Consider the following 15,000-nt stretch of genomic DNA (forward strand, 5'->3'; position numbering starts at 1 on the left):
TCCTATTGACCAGGTCCCATGGGGAATAAATGGCATCCTATTGACCAGGTCTCATGGGGAATAAATGGCATCCTATTGACCAGGTCCCATGGGGAATAAATGGCATCCTATTGACCAGGTCCCATGGGGAATAAATGGTACCATTTGGGACACAGACTCTGAGTTGAATTTCCTGCCTGTCCCATGCAGCAGCCAGTCCCTGTTGTTAAATTTAAACACGATAAACACTGTTTGTTTGGTGCAATCTGTGCAGCAGGCTTCAGACTGAGGAAAATCTATATTCTAAAGACTCAATCCGTTTTTAGATCAATATCAAATCATTTCTGAGTAATAATTAAAGATGCGCTATGTAGAAATCATTTCCTGGTTGCTAAAAATTCAAATACTTATACCTAATTTCAGTTTATTTGACTAAACAAGCGAGTATAGTGTAGAGAATCATTGTGATGTTGTCGTCTACTGTACATGCTAAGGCTAACCCACAGGCATAGAGAGAGAGATCAGTCCTGATATGAATGCTGTTCGGTGTAATCTACTCAGGTCAGAGTTGTGTGTGTAATACCAGAGAGAACAGTGAAGATTACACTGATCTCAGGTCAGAGTTGTGTGTGTAATACCAGAGAGAACAGTGACTGTGTTGACGACTACACTGATCTCAGGTCAGAGTTGTGTGTGTAATACCAGAGAGAACAGTGACTGTGTTGAAGACTACACTGATCTCAGGTCAGGGTTGTGTGTGTAATACCAGAGAGAACAGTGACTGTGTTGAAGACTACACTGATCTCAGGTCAGGGTTGTGTGTGTAATACCAGAGAGAACAGTGACTGTGTTGAAGACTACACTGATCTCAGGTCAGGGTTGTGTGGGTAATACCGTGTTGAAGACTACACTGATCTCAGGTCAGGGTTGTGTGTGTAATACCAGAGAGAACAGTGAAGACTACACTGATCTCAGGTCAGAGTTGTGTGGGTAATACCGTGTTGAAGACTACACTGATCTCAGGTCAGGGTTGTGTGTGTAATACCAGAGAGAACAGTGACTGTGTTGAAGACTACACTGATCTCAGGTCAGGGTTGTGTGTGTAATACCAGAGAGAACAGTGACTGTGTTGAAGACTACACTGATCTCAGGTCAGGGTTGTGTGTGTAATACCAGAGAGAACAGTGACTGTGTTGAAGACTACACTGATCTCAGGTCAGGGTTGTGTGTGTAATACCAGAGAGAACAGTGACTGTGTTGAAGACTACACTGATCTCAGGTCAGAGTTGTGTGTGTAATACCAGAGAGAACAGTGACTCTGTTGAAGACTACACTGATCTCAGGTCAGAGTGCAGTCCTCTCAGTCCTCCATCCTTCCCCCCATCCAGACACCTTTCCCAGCCTGCTGCCGACTCACTGCCAGCCACTCACTCCTATTTGACAGCCCCCCTCCAGCCCTTCATCAGAGCAGACCAGCTCTCTCACTCTGTTAAAGGCTTGACATTCAATCAACACCCTCCATCTTCTCTCTCTCTCTCTCTCTCTCTCTCTCTCTCTCTCTCTCTCTCTCTCTCTCTCTCTCTCTCTCTCTCTCTCTCTCTCTCTCTCTCTCTCTCTCTCTCTCTCTCTCTCTCTCTCTCTCTCTCTCTCTCTCTCTCTCTCTCTCTCTCTCTCTCCTCTCTCTCTCTCTCTCTCTCTCTCTCTCTCTCTCTCTCTCTCTCTCTCTCTCCCTCTCTCTCCTCTCTCTCTCTCTCTCCTTCTCTCATCACCACCTCCTCCAGCCCTTCATCAGAGCAGACCAACTCTGTCAGACACTGTTAAAGGTCTGGCATTGAATCAGCTATTCTATCTTCTTCTATCTCTCTGTGTGTGTGTGTGTGTGTGTGTGTGTGTGTGTGTGTGTGTGTGTGTGTGTGTGTGTGTGTGTGTGTGTGTGTGTGTGTGTGTGTGTGTGTGTGTGTGTGTGTGTGTGTGTGTGTGTGTGTGTGTGTGTGTGTGTGTGTGTGGGGGGGTGGTGGTGTGGTGTGGTGTGGTGTGGTGTGTGTGTGTAGAGCCAGCATGTGAGACTTAATGATGGAACCCTGTGCCAGCCAGTCACATTACTTTAACAGCAACAAATCGATCTGAAACTCAGACATCAGAGACAACCACCTGTCCTCTCCTCTCCTCTCCTCTCCTCTCCTCTCCTCTCCTCTCCTCTCCTCTCCTCTCCTCTCTCTCTCTCCTCTATCTCTCCTCTCCTCTCCTCTATCTCTCCTCTCCTCCTCTATCTCTCCTCTCTATCTCTCCTCTCCTCTCTCCTCTCCTCTATCTCTCCTCTCCTCCTCTATCTCTCCTCTATCTCTCCTCTCCTCTCATCTCCTCTATCTCTCCTCTCTCCTATCCTCTATCTCTCCTCTCCTCTATCTCTCCTCTCCTCTATCTCTCCATCTCTCCTCTATCTCTCCTCTCCTCTCCTCTCCTCTCCTCTCCTCTCCTCTCCTCTCCTCTCCTCTCTCCTCTCCTCTCTCCTCTCCTCTCCTCTCCTGTCCTCTCCTCTCCTCCTCTCCTATATCTCTCCTCTCCTCTCCTCCTCTATCTCTCCTCTCCTCTCCTCTCCTCCTCCATCTCTCCATCTCTCCTCTCCTCTCCTCTCCTCTCCTCTATCTCTCCTCTCCTCTCTCCTCTCCTCTCCTCTCTCCTCTCCTCTCCTCTCTCTCTCCTCTATCTCTCCTCTCTCTCTCCTCTATCTCTCCTCTATCTCTCCTCTATCTCTCCTCTCTCCTCTCCTCTATCTCTCCTCTATCTCTCCTCCTCTCCTCTCCTCTCCTCTCCTCTCCTCTCCTCTCCTTTCCTCTCCTCTCCTCTCTCTACCCCGTTCTACCTTTCCTTCTCCTCAGTATTGTTTTGTATATATATTATATATATATGTAGTATTGCTGAGTCCCCAAAAAATGTGTTTCATAACACATGGCCCAGTGTTGGGTTGGGGTTAGTCTCTGAGTCCCCTAAAGAGGTGTTGGGGTTAGCCTCTGAGTCCCCTAAAGAGGCGTTGGGTTGGGGTTAGTCTCTGAGTCCCCTAAAGAGGTGTTGGGTTGGGGTTAGTCTCTGAGTCCCCTAAAGTGGCGTTGGGTTGGGGTTAGTCTCTGAGTCCCCTAAAGAGGCGTTGGGTTGGGGTTAGTCTCTGAGTCCCCTAAAGAGGCGTTGGGTTGGGGTTAGTCTCTGAGTCCCCTAAAGAGGTGGGTTAGGGTTAGTCTCTGAGTCCCCTAAAGAGGGGTTGGGGTTAGCCTCTGAGTCCCCTAAAGAGGCGTTGGGTTGGGGTTAGCCTCTGAGTCCCCTAAAGAGGTGTTGGGTTGGGGTTAGTCTCTGAGTCCCCTAAAGAGGTGGGTTAGGGTTAGCCTCTGAGTCCCCTAAAGAGGCGTTGGGTTGGGGTTAGTCTCTGAGTCCCCTAAAGAGGTGGGTTGGGGTTAGTCTCTGAGTCCCCTAAAGAGGGGTTGGGGTTAGCCTCTGAGTCCCCTAAAGTGGCGTTGGGTTGGGGTTAGTCTCTGAGTCCCCTAAAGAGGCGTTGGGTTGGGGTTACTCTCTGAGTCCCCTAAAGAGGCGTTGGGTTGGGGTTAGCCTCTGAGTCCCCTAAAGAGGCGTTGGGTTGGGGTTAGCCTCTGAGTCCCCTAAAGAGGTGTTGGGGTTAGTCTCTGAGTCCCCTAAAGAGGGGTTGGGTTGGGGTTAGTCTCTGAGTCCCCTAAAGAGGTGTTGGGGTTAGTCTCTGAGTCCCCTAAAGAGGTGGGTTGGGGTTAGTCTCTGAGTCCCCTAAAGTGGCGTTGGGTTGGTGTTAGACTCTGAGTCCCCTAAAGAGGTGTTGGGGTTAGCCTCTGAGTCCCCTAAAGAGGCGTTGGGTTGGGGTTAGACTCTGAGTCCCCTAAAGAGGTGGGTTAGGGTTAGCCTCTGAGTCCCCTAAAGAGGCGTTGGGTTGGGGTTAGCCTCTGAGTCCCCTAAAGAGGCGTTGGGTTGGGGTTAGTCTCTGAGTCCCCTAAAGAGGTGTTGGGGTTAGCCTCTGAGTCCCCTAAAGAGGCGTTGGGTTGGGGTTAGCCTCTGAGTCCCCTAAAGAGGCGTTGGGTTGGGGTTAGCCTCTGAGTCCCCTAAAGAGGCGTTGGGTTGGGGTTAGCCTCTGAGTCCCCTAAAGAGGGGTTGGGTGGGGTTAGTCTCTGAGTCCCCTAAAGAGGTGTTGGGGTTAGTCTCTGAGTCCCCTAAAGAGGCGTTGGGTTGGGGTTAGCCTCTGAGTCCCCTAAAGAGGCGTTGGGTTGGGGTTAGTCTCTGAGTCCCCTAAAGAGAGGTTGGGGTTAGCCTCTGAGTCCCCTAAAGAGGCATTGGGTCGGGGTTAGCCTCTGAGTCCCCTAAAGAGGTGTTGGGTTGGGGTTAGCCTCTGAGTCCCCTAAAGAGGCGTTGGGTCGGGGTCAGCCTCTGAATCCCCTAAAGAGGCGTTGGGTTGGGGTCAGCCTCTGAATCCCCTAAAGAGGCGTTGGGTTGGGGTTAGCCTCTGAGTCCCCTAAAGAGGCGTTGGGTTGGGGTTAGTCTCTGAGTCCCCTAAAGAGGTGTTGGGGTTAGCCTCTGAGTCCCCTAAAGAGGCGTTGGGTTGGGGTTAGCCTCTGAGTCCCCTAAAGAGGCGTTGGGTTGGGGTTAGCCTCTGAGTCCCCTAAAGAGGCGTTGGGTTGGGGTTAGCCTCTGAGTCCCCTAAAGAGGCGTTGGGTCGGGGTTAGCCTCTGAGTGTTTCGGGCGTTTCTTTTACATCTGATAAGTTAGCTGTGGTCAGCATTGGCTAATTTAATCTCCTACAACAAAAGCAGGAGAGATGAGTTGCAGTCTCTCTCTCTGTCTGCCCAGGGGACAACTTTTACAGAACACAACCGGTACTCTGTAGCTCAGTTGGTACAGCAGGGTGCTTGTAACGTCAGGGTAGTGGATTTGATTCCCGGGACCACCCATACGACCACCCGTATGACTGTAAGTTGCTTTGGATAAAAGCTTCTGCAAAATAGCATCTATTTCTATTTCACAGTGTCTCTCTGAATGAGAAGACCAAATAATGACATGGTCTATATCAGTCAGGGTTCTGCTCCCTCAGTCAGGGTTCTGCTCCCTCAGTCAGGGTTCTGCTCCCTCAGTCAGGGTTCTGCTCCCTCAGTCAGGGTTCTTCTCCCTCAGTCAGGGTTCTGCTCCCTCAGTCAGGGTTCTGCTCCCTCAGTCAGGGTTCTTCTCCCTCAGTCAGGGTTCTGCTCCCTCAGTCAGGGTTCTGCTCCCTCAGTCAGGGTTCTTCTCCCTCAGTCAGGGTTCTGCTCCCTCAGTCAGGGTTCTGCTCCCTCAGCCAGGGTTCTGCTCCCTCAGTCAGGGTTCTGCTCCCTCAGTCAAACCTAACCCCTAACCATAATTCTGCTCAATGATTGTCTGTATTGTAATTGTTTTTAATAACCTGCCCAGGGACTGCGGTTGAAAATTAGCCGGCTGGCTAAAACCGGCACTTTTACTGAAACGTTGATTAATGTGCACTGTCCCTGTGAAAATAATAAGTCATTATATTTTTGTTTTCTCATGATTTGGTCTAATTGTGTTTCTGTCCTGGGGCTCTGTGGGGTCTGTTTGTGTTTGTGAACAGAGCCCTAGGACCAGCTTGCTTAGGGGACTCTTCTCCAGGTTCATCCCTCTGTAGGTGATGGCTTTGTTATGGAAGGTTTGGGAATCACTTCCTTTTAGATGGTTGTAGAATTGAACGTTTCTTTTCTGGATTTTTATCCATTGGCAGGCATCGGCCTAATTCTGCTCTGCATCCATTATTTGGTGTTTGTCCCATTTTGTGAATTCTTGGTTGGTGAGCGGACCCCAGACCTCACAACCATAAAGGGCAATGGGTTCTATAACTGACTCAAGTATTTTTAATTGGTATATTGAATTTGATGTTCCTTTTGATGGTGTAAAAGGCCATTCTTGCCTTGTCTCTCAGCTCGTTCACAGCTTTGTTGAAGTTACCTGTGGTGCCGATGTTTAGGAAGAGGTATGTAAAAAAGAATTGTGCTCTAGGGCATTGAAGATGGAATCTGTATTTGTTGTCTTGGCAACTGGACCTTTTTTAGATCGCCGTTATTTTTGTGTTACTGAGAATTACTGTCAGGGCCCAGGTCTGTCAGGGCCCAGGTCTGCCAGGGCCCAGGTCTGTCAGGGCCCAGGTCTGGCAGGGCCCAGGTCTGGCAGGGCCCAGGTCTGTCAGGGCCCAGGTCTGTCAGGGCCCAGGTCTGTCAGGGCCCAGGTCTGTCAGGGCCCAGGTCTGTCAGGGCCCAGGTCTGTCAGGGCCCAGGTCTGGCAGGGCCCAGGTCTGGCAGGGCCCAGGTCTGGCAGGGCCCAGGTCTGGCAGGGCCCAGGTCTGACAGGGTCTGGCAGAATCTATGCAGAAGATCTAGGTGCTGCTGTAGGCCCTCCTTGGTTGGGGACAGAAGCACCTGATCATCAGCAAACAACAGACATTTGATTTCCGAGTCCAGTAGGGTGAGGCCGGGTGCTGCAGACTGTTCTAGTGCCCTCGCCAATATTTTGATATATATGTTGAAGAGAGTGGGGCTCAAGCTGCATCCCTGTCTCACCCCACGGCCCTGAGGAAAGAAATGTGTGTTTTTTTTGCCAATTTTAACCGCACACTTGTTGTTTGTGTTCATGGATTTGATAATGTTGTATGTTTTTCCCCCAACACCACTTTCCATCAATTTGTATAGCAAACCCTTAGGCCAAATTGAGTAAAAAGTCAACAAAGCATGAGAAGACTTTGCCTTTGTTTTGGTTTGTTTGTTTGTCAATTAGGGTGTGCAGGGTGAATACGTGGTCTGTCATATGGTAATTTGGTAAAAAGCCAAGTAAAAATTTTCTCAGTACATTGTTTTCACTGAGGAAATGTACAAGTCTGCTGTTAATGATAATGCAGAGGATTTTCCCAAGGTTACTGTTGACGCATATCCCACGGTAGTTATTGGGGTCAAATTTGTCTCCAGTTTTGTGGATTGGGGTTATCAGTCCTTGGTTCCAAATATTGGGGAAGATGCCAGAGCTGAGGATGATGTTAAAGAGATTAAGTATAGCTTTGGAAGTAAGAATCAGGTAATTTTGTCCAAGATCAAGGTTTTAGGTCTGGAATTTTGATTTGGTTTGAAGGTTTTGATGTAGAGGGTAGTATCCTGCATAAGTCAAGTTTATCGACAATTATTCAAGTATAATTCAATTTTCTGTCCTCTCTCTCTCACTCTCTCCATCCCGCTGGAATCTGTCCTCTCTCTTCATTCTTCTGGGATCTCTTTCTCTTTGTCTCTCTCTCTCACTCTGTCTGGAATCTGTCCTCTCTCTTCATTCTTCTGGGATCTCTTTCTCTTTGTCTCTCTCTCTCACTCTGTCTGGAATCTGTCCTCTCTCTTCATTCTTCTGGGATCTCTTTCTCTTTGTCTCTCTCTCTCACTCTGTCTGGAATCTGTCCTCTCTCTTCATTCTTCTGGGATCTCCTTCTCTTTGTCTCTCTCTCTCACTCTGTCTGGAATCTGTCCTCTCTCTTCATTCTTCTGGGATCTCTTTCTCTTTGTCTCTCTCTCTCACTCTGTCTGGAATCTGTCCTCTCTCTTCATTCCTCTGGGATCTCCTTCTCTTTGCCTCTCTCTCACTCGCCCTCCCTCTCTCCCTCTCTCTCTCTCTCTCTCTCTCTCCGTGCCTCTCCCTCCCTCCCTCCCTCTCTTTCTCTAAGGTTAATGGCCTTGTCCTATAAAGCACGTCAACACAGACATAGACGACAGGGAGAGAGGGAGAGAGGGAGGGAACAGAAAGGATGGGAGAGAGTGGTGGATGAGGGAGGAGGGGGCAGAGAAGTTGATGGAGGGGAGAGGGGGTGGAGAGTGAGAACATAGAGGGAGGAAGGTGGGGAGAGATGGAGACAGGACAAGGACAGAGGGACGAAGAGAGAGAGAGCTGGACTCCCCAAGCGGTCAGTGCCCTGAGCAAGCTTTTCGTCTTGTCCAAATGACCAGCTAGTGTCGTGGAAAATGACATAATTAGTCATGCTATCCTGTGTTTTACTGCTTAAAGAATAGTCTCTTGTTATATGCTAGTGTTTTTTTTCTAACCTGATACAAACTTGTCTTGGTGGGACTTAGTCATAAGACTGGGTTTAGAGCTAAGAGACGTCTGGGTGCGACCGCAGCATGTGAAATCCCCTGGGTTTACGATCTACAGAAAAGCCACGTGTATGGAACCTGGCAGACAGGAGCACGATATAGAGTTTGTTGTTGTGATTGTAGTTAGACGGTCGAGCCCTACGTCAACCTTGTACTATCTTAAGTTAACACAGACAACAAATGACTTTTTACACACTATCTGCTGACTGCCACGTATACAGAAAGAGGTTGTACGTATCTCTTCTCCTCTCTTCTCTTCTATAAAAGCATTGAACTGTTCGTTGGGCTTTTCAACTATGCACCGTAGTTGATTCTCCATTTTTTACAAATCTTATAATAAAGTGTTTGAACGAATCAGCAGTCTCTCTCCCCTTTGATTAGATATTCCATGACACTAGCGACATTAGATGGATGTTTATGGAACCTTTCCTTCCCTCATTGACATGTTCCCACGTGACCCCAGCATTTACCAAGGCAGTAGGCCCACAGTGCCCCCAGGCCAGACATCACACAGCCAGCCCTCCCACCACAGTAGCAATGTTGACTGAGTTCCAGGCTCTTGTTCTCTCCTCTTTTAAAGAGAGGAAACAGCCTAATGTCTCACCAGATGGTGCTGAATGGAGATTAAAAAAACATGCTCTCCTCTCCCTTCATCCTCTCTCCTCCCCCTTGATATCTCTCCACCTCCTCTCCCTCTCTCCTTTTCCTCCCCCACCCTCCCCCATTCTCAATCCATCTCCTTCCCCTCCATCCCTCTCTCTGTCTTCTCCCTCCCTCTCTCTCATCACCCTCCTCCCTCCATCCCTCTCTCATCACCCTCCTCCCTCCATCCCCCCTTCTCCCTCCCTCTCTCTCATCACCCTCCCCCCTCCATCCCTCCCCCTCCATCCCTCCCCCTCCATCCCCCCTCCCTCTTTCTCCTCCCTCTCTCTCATCACCCTCCTCCCTCCATCCCCCCTCCCTCTTTCTCCTCCCTCTCTCTTCATCACCCTCCTCCCTCCATCCCCCCTCCCTCTTTCTCCTCCCTCTCTCTCATCACCCTCCTCCCTCCATCCCCCCCGTCTCCCTCCCTCTCTCTCATCACCCCCCCCCCTCCATCCCTCCATCCCCCCTCCCTCTTTCTCCTCCCTCTCTCTCATCACCCTCCCTCCCTCCATCCCCCCTCCTCCCTCCCTCCCTCCCCCTCCCCTCCTCCATCCCCTACTCCCTCCATCCCCCCTCCTCCCTCTCATCACCCTCCTCCCTCCATCCCTCCCCCTCCATCCCCTCTCCCTCTTTCTCCTCCCTCTCTTACCTTTTGGTAAAGTATCTGTCGGTGTGTGATGTGACATTGCCTGCTCCATTTATTCCCCCATAGTAACAGGTAATATACATCAAAACCACTGACATAGCATGGTAGGGATGAAGAGACAGAGGGCGGGAGAGAGAACGAGAAACAAAGAGAGAGCGAGAGAGAGGGGGGAGAGAGAGAGAGAAACAGAGAGAGGGGGGGAGAGAGAGAAACAGAGAGAGAGAGAGAGAGAGAAACAGAGAGAGAAACAGAGAGGGGGAGAGAGAGAACGAGAAACAAAGAGAGCGCAAGAGAGAGGAGGGAGAGAGAGAGAGAAACAGAGAGAGGGGGGGAGAGAGAAACAGAGAGAGAGAGAAACAGAGAGGGGGAGAGAGAGAGAAACAGAGAGAGAGAGAAACAGAGAGAGAAACAGAGAGAGAAACAGAGAGAGAAACAGAGAGAGAAACAGAGAGAGAAACAGAGAGAGAAACAGAGAGGGGAGAGAGAGAGAAACAGAGAGAGAAACAGAGAGGAGGGAGAGAGAGAAACAGAGAGAGAGAGAGAGAAACAGAGAGAGAAACAGAGAGAGGGGGAGAGAGAGAGAGAAACAGAGAGAGAAACAGAGATAGGGAGGAGAGAGAGAGAGAAACAGAGAGAGAGAGAGAGAGAGAAACAGAGAGAGAGAAACAGAGAGAGAAACAGAGAGAGAAACAGAGAGGGGGGAGAGAGAGAAACAGAGAGAGAGAGAGAGAAACAGAGAGAGAAACAGAGAGAGGGGGGAGAGAGAGAGAGACAGAGAGAGGGGGAGAGAGAGAAACAGAGAGAGAAACAGAGAGAGGGGGGAGAGAGAGGACTGAGGTTCACATTAGGACTGAGGTTCTCATTAGGACTGAGGTTCACATTAGGACTGATGTTCTCATTAGGACTGAGGTTCTCATTAGGACTGAGGTTCACATTAGGACTGAGGTTCACATTAGGACTGAGGTTCACATTAGGACTGAGGTTCTCATTAGGACTGAGTGCTGCATTAGGACTGAGGTTCACATTAGGACTGAGGGCTGCATTAGGACTGAGGTTCTCATTAGGACTGAGGTTCACATTAGGACTGAGGTTCTCATTAGGACTGAGTGCTGCATTAGGACTGAGGTTCACATTAGGACTGAGGTTCTCATGAGGACTGAGGTTCACATTAGGACTGAGGGATGCATTAGGACTGAGGTTCTCATTAGGACTGAGGTTCACATTAGGACTGAGGTTCTCATTAGGACTGAGTGCTGCATTAGGACTGAGGTTCACATTAGGACTGAGGTTCTCATGAGGACTGAGGTTCACATTAGGACTGAGGGATGCATTAGGACTGAGGTTCTCATTAGGACTGAGGTTCTCATTAGGACTGAGGTTCTCATGAGGACTGAGGTTCTCATTAGGACTGAGGTTCTCATTAGGACTGAGGTTCTCATTAGGACTGAGGTTCTCATTAGGACTGAGGTTCTCATTACAACTGAGGTTCTCATTAGGACTGAGGTTCTCATTAGGACTGAGGTTCTCATTAGGACTGAGGTTCTCATTAGGACTGAGGTTCACATTAGGACTGAGGTTCACATTAGGACTGAGGTTCTCATTAGGACTGAGGTTCTCTTTAGGACTGAGGTTCCCATTAGGACTGAGGTTCTCATTAGGACTGAGGTTCTCATTAGGACTGAGGGCTGCATTAGGACTGAGGTTCTCATTAGGACTGAGGGCTGCATTAGGACTGAGGTTCTCAACCCCCCTCCTTTTCATCAGGTAGATGAAAGGTTCTCTTGGTCTGTATGGTCTATATACCTCCATGGCTTTCTCAGTATCTTAATAACATGAGAAAGGTACATCTGATATCCAAAACACCCCTCCTTTTCATCAGGTAGACAGATCCAATTTACTATCGTTCTGTTCTGTCTCAAACAGATGAAATGAGAAACTGTCATTGTTCCTGAACGCTGTACGGTGTTGTGCATAATGTATTCTGACAGTGATGGGGGTGTGTGTGTGTGTGTGTGTGTGTGTGTGTGTGTGTGTGTGTGTGTGTGTGTGTGTGTGTGTGTGTGTGTGTGTGTGTGTGTGTGTGTGTGTGTGTGTGTGTGTGTGTGTGTGTGTGTGTGTTCGGTGTGTGTGTGTGTGTGTGTGTTGGGCCATGCGTTCTGTTCTGTAGAGGATCTGAAGCAGTCACTTCAGATTGCCGTGGTTACCGCTACAAAACACGGCCTTGTGTGAAACGGGAACCAATCACATACTGGCAGACACATTAAAAAACCTGCTGTGAACATAACCTCTGACCCTGTCTCTCTGTCTAATTCAACTAGAACAGGAATATAACCTCTGACCCTGTCTCTCTGTCTAATTCAACTAGAACAGGAATATAACCCCCTGTCTCTCTGTCTGATTCAACTAGAACAGGAATATAACCTCTGANAACTGTCATTGTTCCTGAACGCTGTACGGTGTTGTGCATAATGTATTCTGACAGTGATGGGGGTGTGTGTGTGTGTGTGTGTGTGTGTGTGTGTGTGTGTGTGTGTGTGTGTGTGTGTGTGTGTGTGTGTGTGTGTGTGTGTGTGTGTGTGTGTGTGTGTGTGTGTGTGTGTGTGTGTGTGTGTGTTCGGTGTGTGTGTGTGTGTGTGTGTTGGGCCATGCGTTCTGTTCTGTAGAGGATCTGAAGCAGTCACTTCAGATTGCCGTGGTTACCGCTACAAAACACGGCCTTGTGTGAAACGGGAACCAATCACATACTGGCAGACACATTAAAAAACCTGCTGTGAACATAACCTCTGACCCTGTCTCTCTGTCTAATTCAACTAGAACAGGAATATAACCTCTGACCCTGTCTCTCTGTCTAATTCAACTAGAACAGGAATATAACCCCCTGTCTCTCTGTCTGATTCAACTAGAACAGGAATATAACCTCTGACCCTGTCTCTCTGTCTGATTCAACTAGAACAGGAATATAACCTCTGACCCTGTCTCTCTGTCTAATTCAACTAGAGCAGGAATATAACCTGTCTCTCTGTCTAATTCAACTAGAACAGGAATATAACCTGTCTCTCTGTCTAATTCAACTAGAACAGGAATATAACCTGTCTCTCTGTCTAATTCAACTAGAACAGGAATATAACCTCTGACCCTGTCTCTCTGTCTAATTCAACTAGAGCAGGAATATAACCTGTCTCTCTGTCTAATTCAACTAGAACAGGAATATAACCTGTCTCTCTGTCTAATTCAACTAGAACAGGAATATAACCTGTCTCTCTGTCTAATTCAACTAGAACAGGAATATAACCTCTGACCCTGTCTCTCTGTCTAATTCAACTAGAGCAGGAATATAACCTCTGACCCTGTCTCTCTGTCTAATTCAACTAGAACAGGAATATAACCTCTGACCCTGTCTCTCTGTCTAATTCAACTAGAACAGGAATATAACCTCTGACCCTGTCTCTCTGTCTAATTCAACTAGAACAGGAATATAACCTCTGACCCTGTCTCTCTGTCTAATTCAACTAGAACAGGAATATAACCTCTGACCCTGTCTCTCTGTCTAATTCAACTAGAACAGGAATATAACCTCTGACCCTGTCTCTCTGTCTAATTCAACTAGAACAGGATTATAACCTCTGACCCTGTCTCTCTGTCTAATTCAACTAGAACAGGAATATAACCTCTGACCCTGTCTCTCTGTCTAATTCAACTAGAACAGGAATATAACCTCTGACCCTGTCTCTGTCTAATTCAACTAGAACAGGAATATAACCTCTGACCCTGTCTCTCTGTCTAATTCAACTAGAACAGGAATATAACCTCTGACCCTGTCTCTCTGTCTGATTCAACTAGAACAGGAATATAACCTCTGACCCTGTCTCTCTGTCTAATTCAACTAGAACAGGAATATAACCTCTGACCCTGTCTCTCTGTCTAATTCAACTAGAACAGGAATATAACCTCTGACCCTGTCTCTCTGTCTAATTCAACTAGAACAGGAATATAACCCCCTGTCTCTCTGTCTGATTCAACTAGAACAGGAATATAACCTCTGACCCTGTCTCTCTGGCTAATTCAACTAGAACAGGATAATAACCTCTGACCCTGTCTCTCTGTCTAATTCAACTAGAACAGGAATATAACCTCTGACCCTGTCTCTCTGTCTAATTCAACTAGAACAGGAATATAACCCCCTGTCTCTCTGTCTAATTCAACTAGAACAGGATTATAACCTGTCTCTCTGTCTAATTCAACTAGAACAGGAATATAACCTCTGACCCTGTCTCTCTGTCTAATTCAACTAGAACAGGAATATAACCTCTGACCCTGTCTCTCTGTCTGATTCAACTAGAACAGGAATATAACCTCTGACCCTGTCTCTCTGTCTAATTCAACTAGAACAGGAATATAACCTCTGACCCTGTCTCTCTGTCTGATTCAACTAGAACAGGAATATAACCTCTGACCCTGTCTCTCTGTCTAATTCAACTAGAACAGGAATATAACCTCTGACCCTGTCTCTCTGTCTGATTCAACTAGAACAGGAATATAACCTCTGACCCTGTCTCTCTGTCTAATTCAACTAGAACAGGAATATAACCTCTGACCCTGTCTCTCTGTCTAATTCAACTAGAACAGGAATATAACCTCTGACCCTGTCTCTCTGTCTAATTCAACTGGAACAGGAATATAACCTCTGACCCTGTCTCTCTGTCTGATTCAACTAGAACAGGAATATAACCTGTCTCTCTGTCTAATTCAACTGGAACAGGAATATAACCTCTGACCCTGTCTCTCTGTCTGATTCAACTAGAACAGGAATATAACCTCTGACCCTGTCTCTCTGTCTAATTCAACTAGAACAGGAATATAACCTCTGACCCTGTCTCTCTGTCTAATTCAACTAGAACAGGAATATAACCTCTGACCCTGTCTCTCTGTCTGATTCAACTAGAACAGGAATATAACCTCTGACCCTGTCTCTCTGTCTGATTCAACTAGAACAGGAATATAACCTCTGACCCTGTCTCTCTGTCTAATTCAACTAGAACAGGAATATAACCTCTGACCCTGTCTCTCTGTCTGATAGTTCATTGAATCCTGGGATATTTATTATCTTGGATTAACAATTATCACCAATGTAGTTATCATGATAAGATGTGTCTCATACTGCAGTCTTAACATATGAACTCTGTCTGCAGCACAGAAATACATCAATCAGCAGAACAGCTGTTTCATCACACATCTCTCTCCACCGGTCTCCTCTCTCTCTCCACCTGTCTCCTCTCTCTCTCCACCTGTCTCCTCTCTCTCTCCACCTGTCTCCTCTCTCTCTCCACCTGTCTCCTCTCTCTCTCCACCGGTCTCCTCTCTCTCTCCACCGGTCTCCTCTCTCTCTCCACCTGTCTCCTCTCTCTCTCCACCGGTCTCCTCTCTCTCTCCACCTGTCTCCTCTCTCTCTCCACCTGTCTCCTCTCTCTCTCCACCTGTCTCCTCTCTCTCTCCACCTGTCTCCTCTCTCTCTCCACCTGTCTCCTCTCTCTCTCCACCTGTCTCCTCTCTCTCTCCACC

General features: G+C 47.9%; 1 protein-coding gene across 2 annotated transcripts in view; it reads right to left on the minus strand.

Moving 5' to 3' along the window:
- Nucleotides 1-15,000, minus strand: part of st6galnac3 (ST6 (alpha-N-acetyl-neuraminyl-2,3-beta-galactosyl-1,3)-N-acetylgalactosaminide alpha-2,6-sialyltransferase 3) — a 136,044-nt gene that overhangs the window by 16,584 nt on the left and 104,460 nt on the right. The gene's annotated exons all lie outside the window — the stretch shown is intronic.

Source organism: Salvelinus fontinalis, chromosome 17, assembly GCF_029448725.1.
Source record: "Salvelinus fontinalis isolate EN_2023a chromosome 17, ASM2944872v1, whole genome shotgun sequence".
Classification (NCBI taxonomy): domain Eukaryota; kingdom Metazoa; phylum Chordata; class Actinopteri; order Salmoniformes; family Salmonidae; genus Salvelinus; species Salvelinus fontinalis.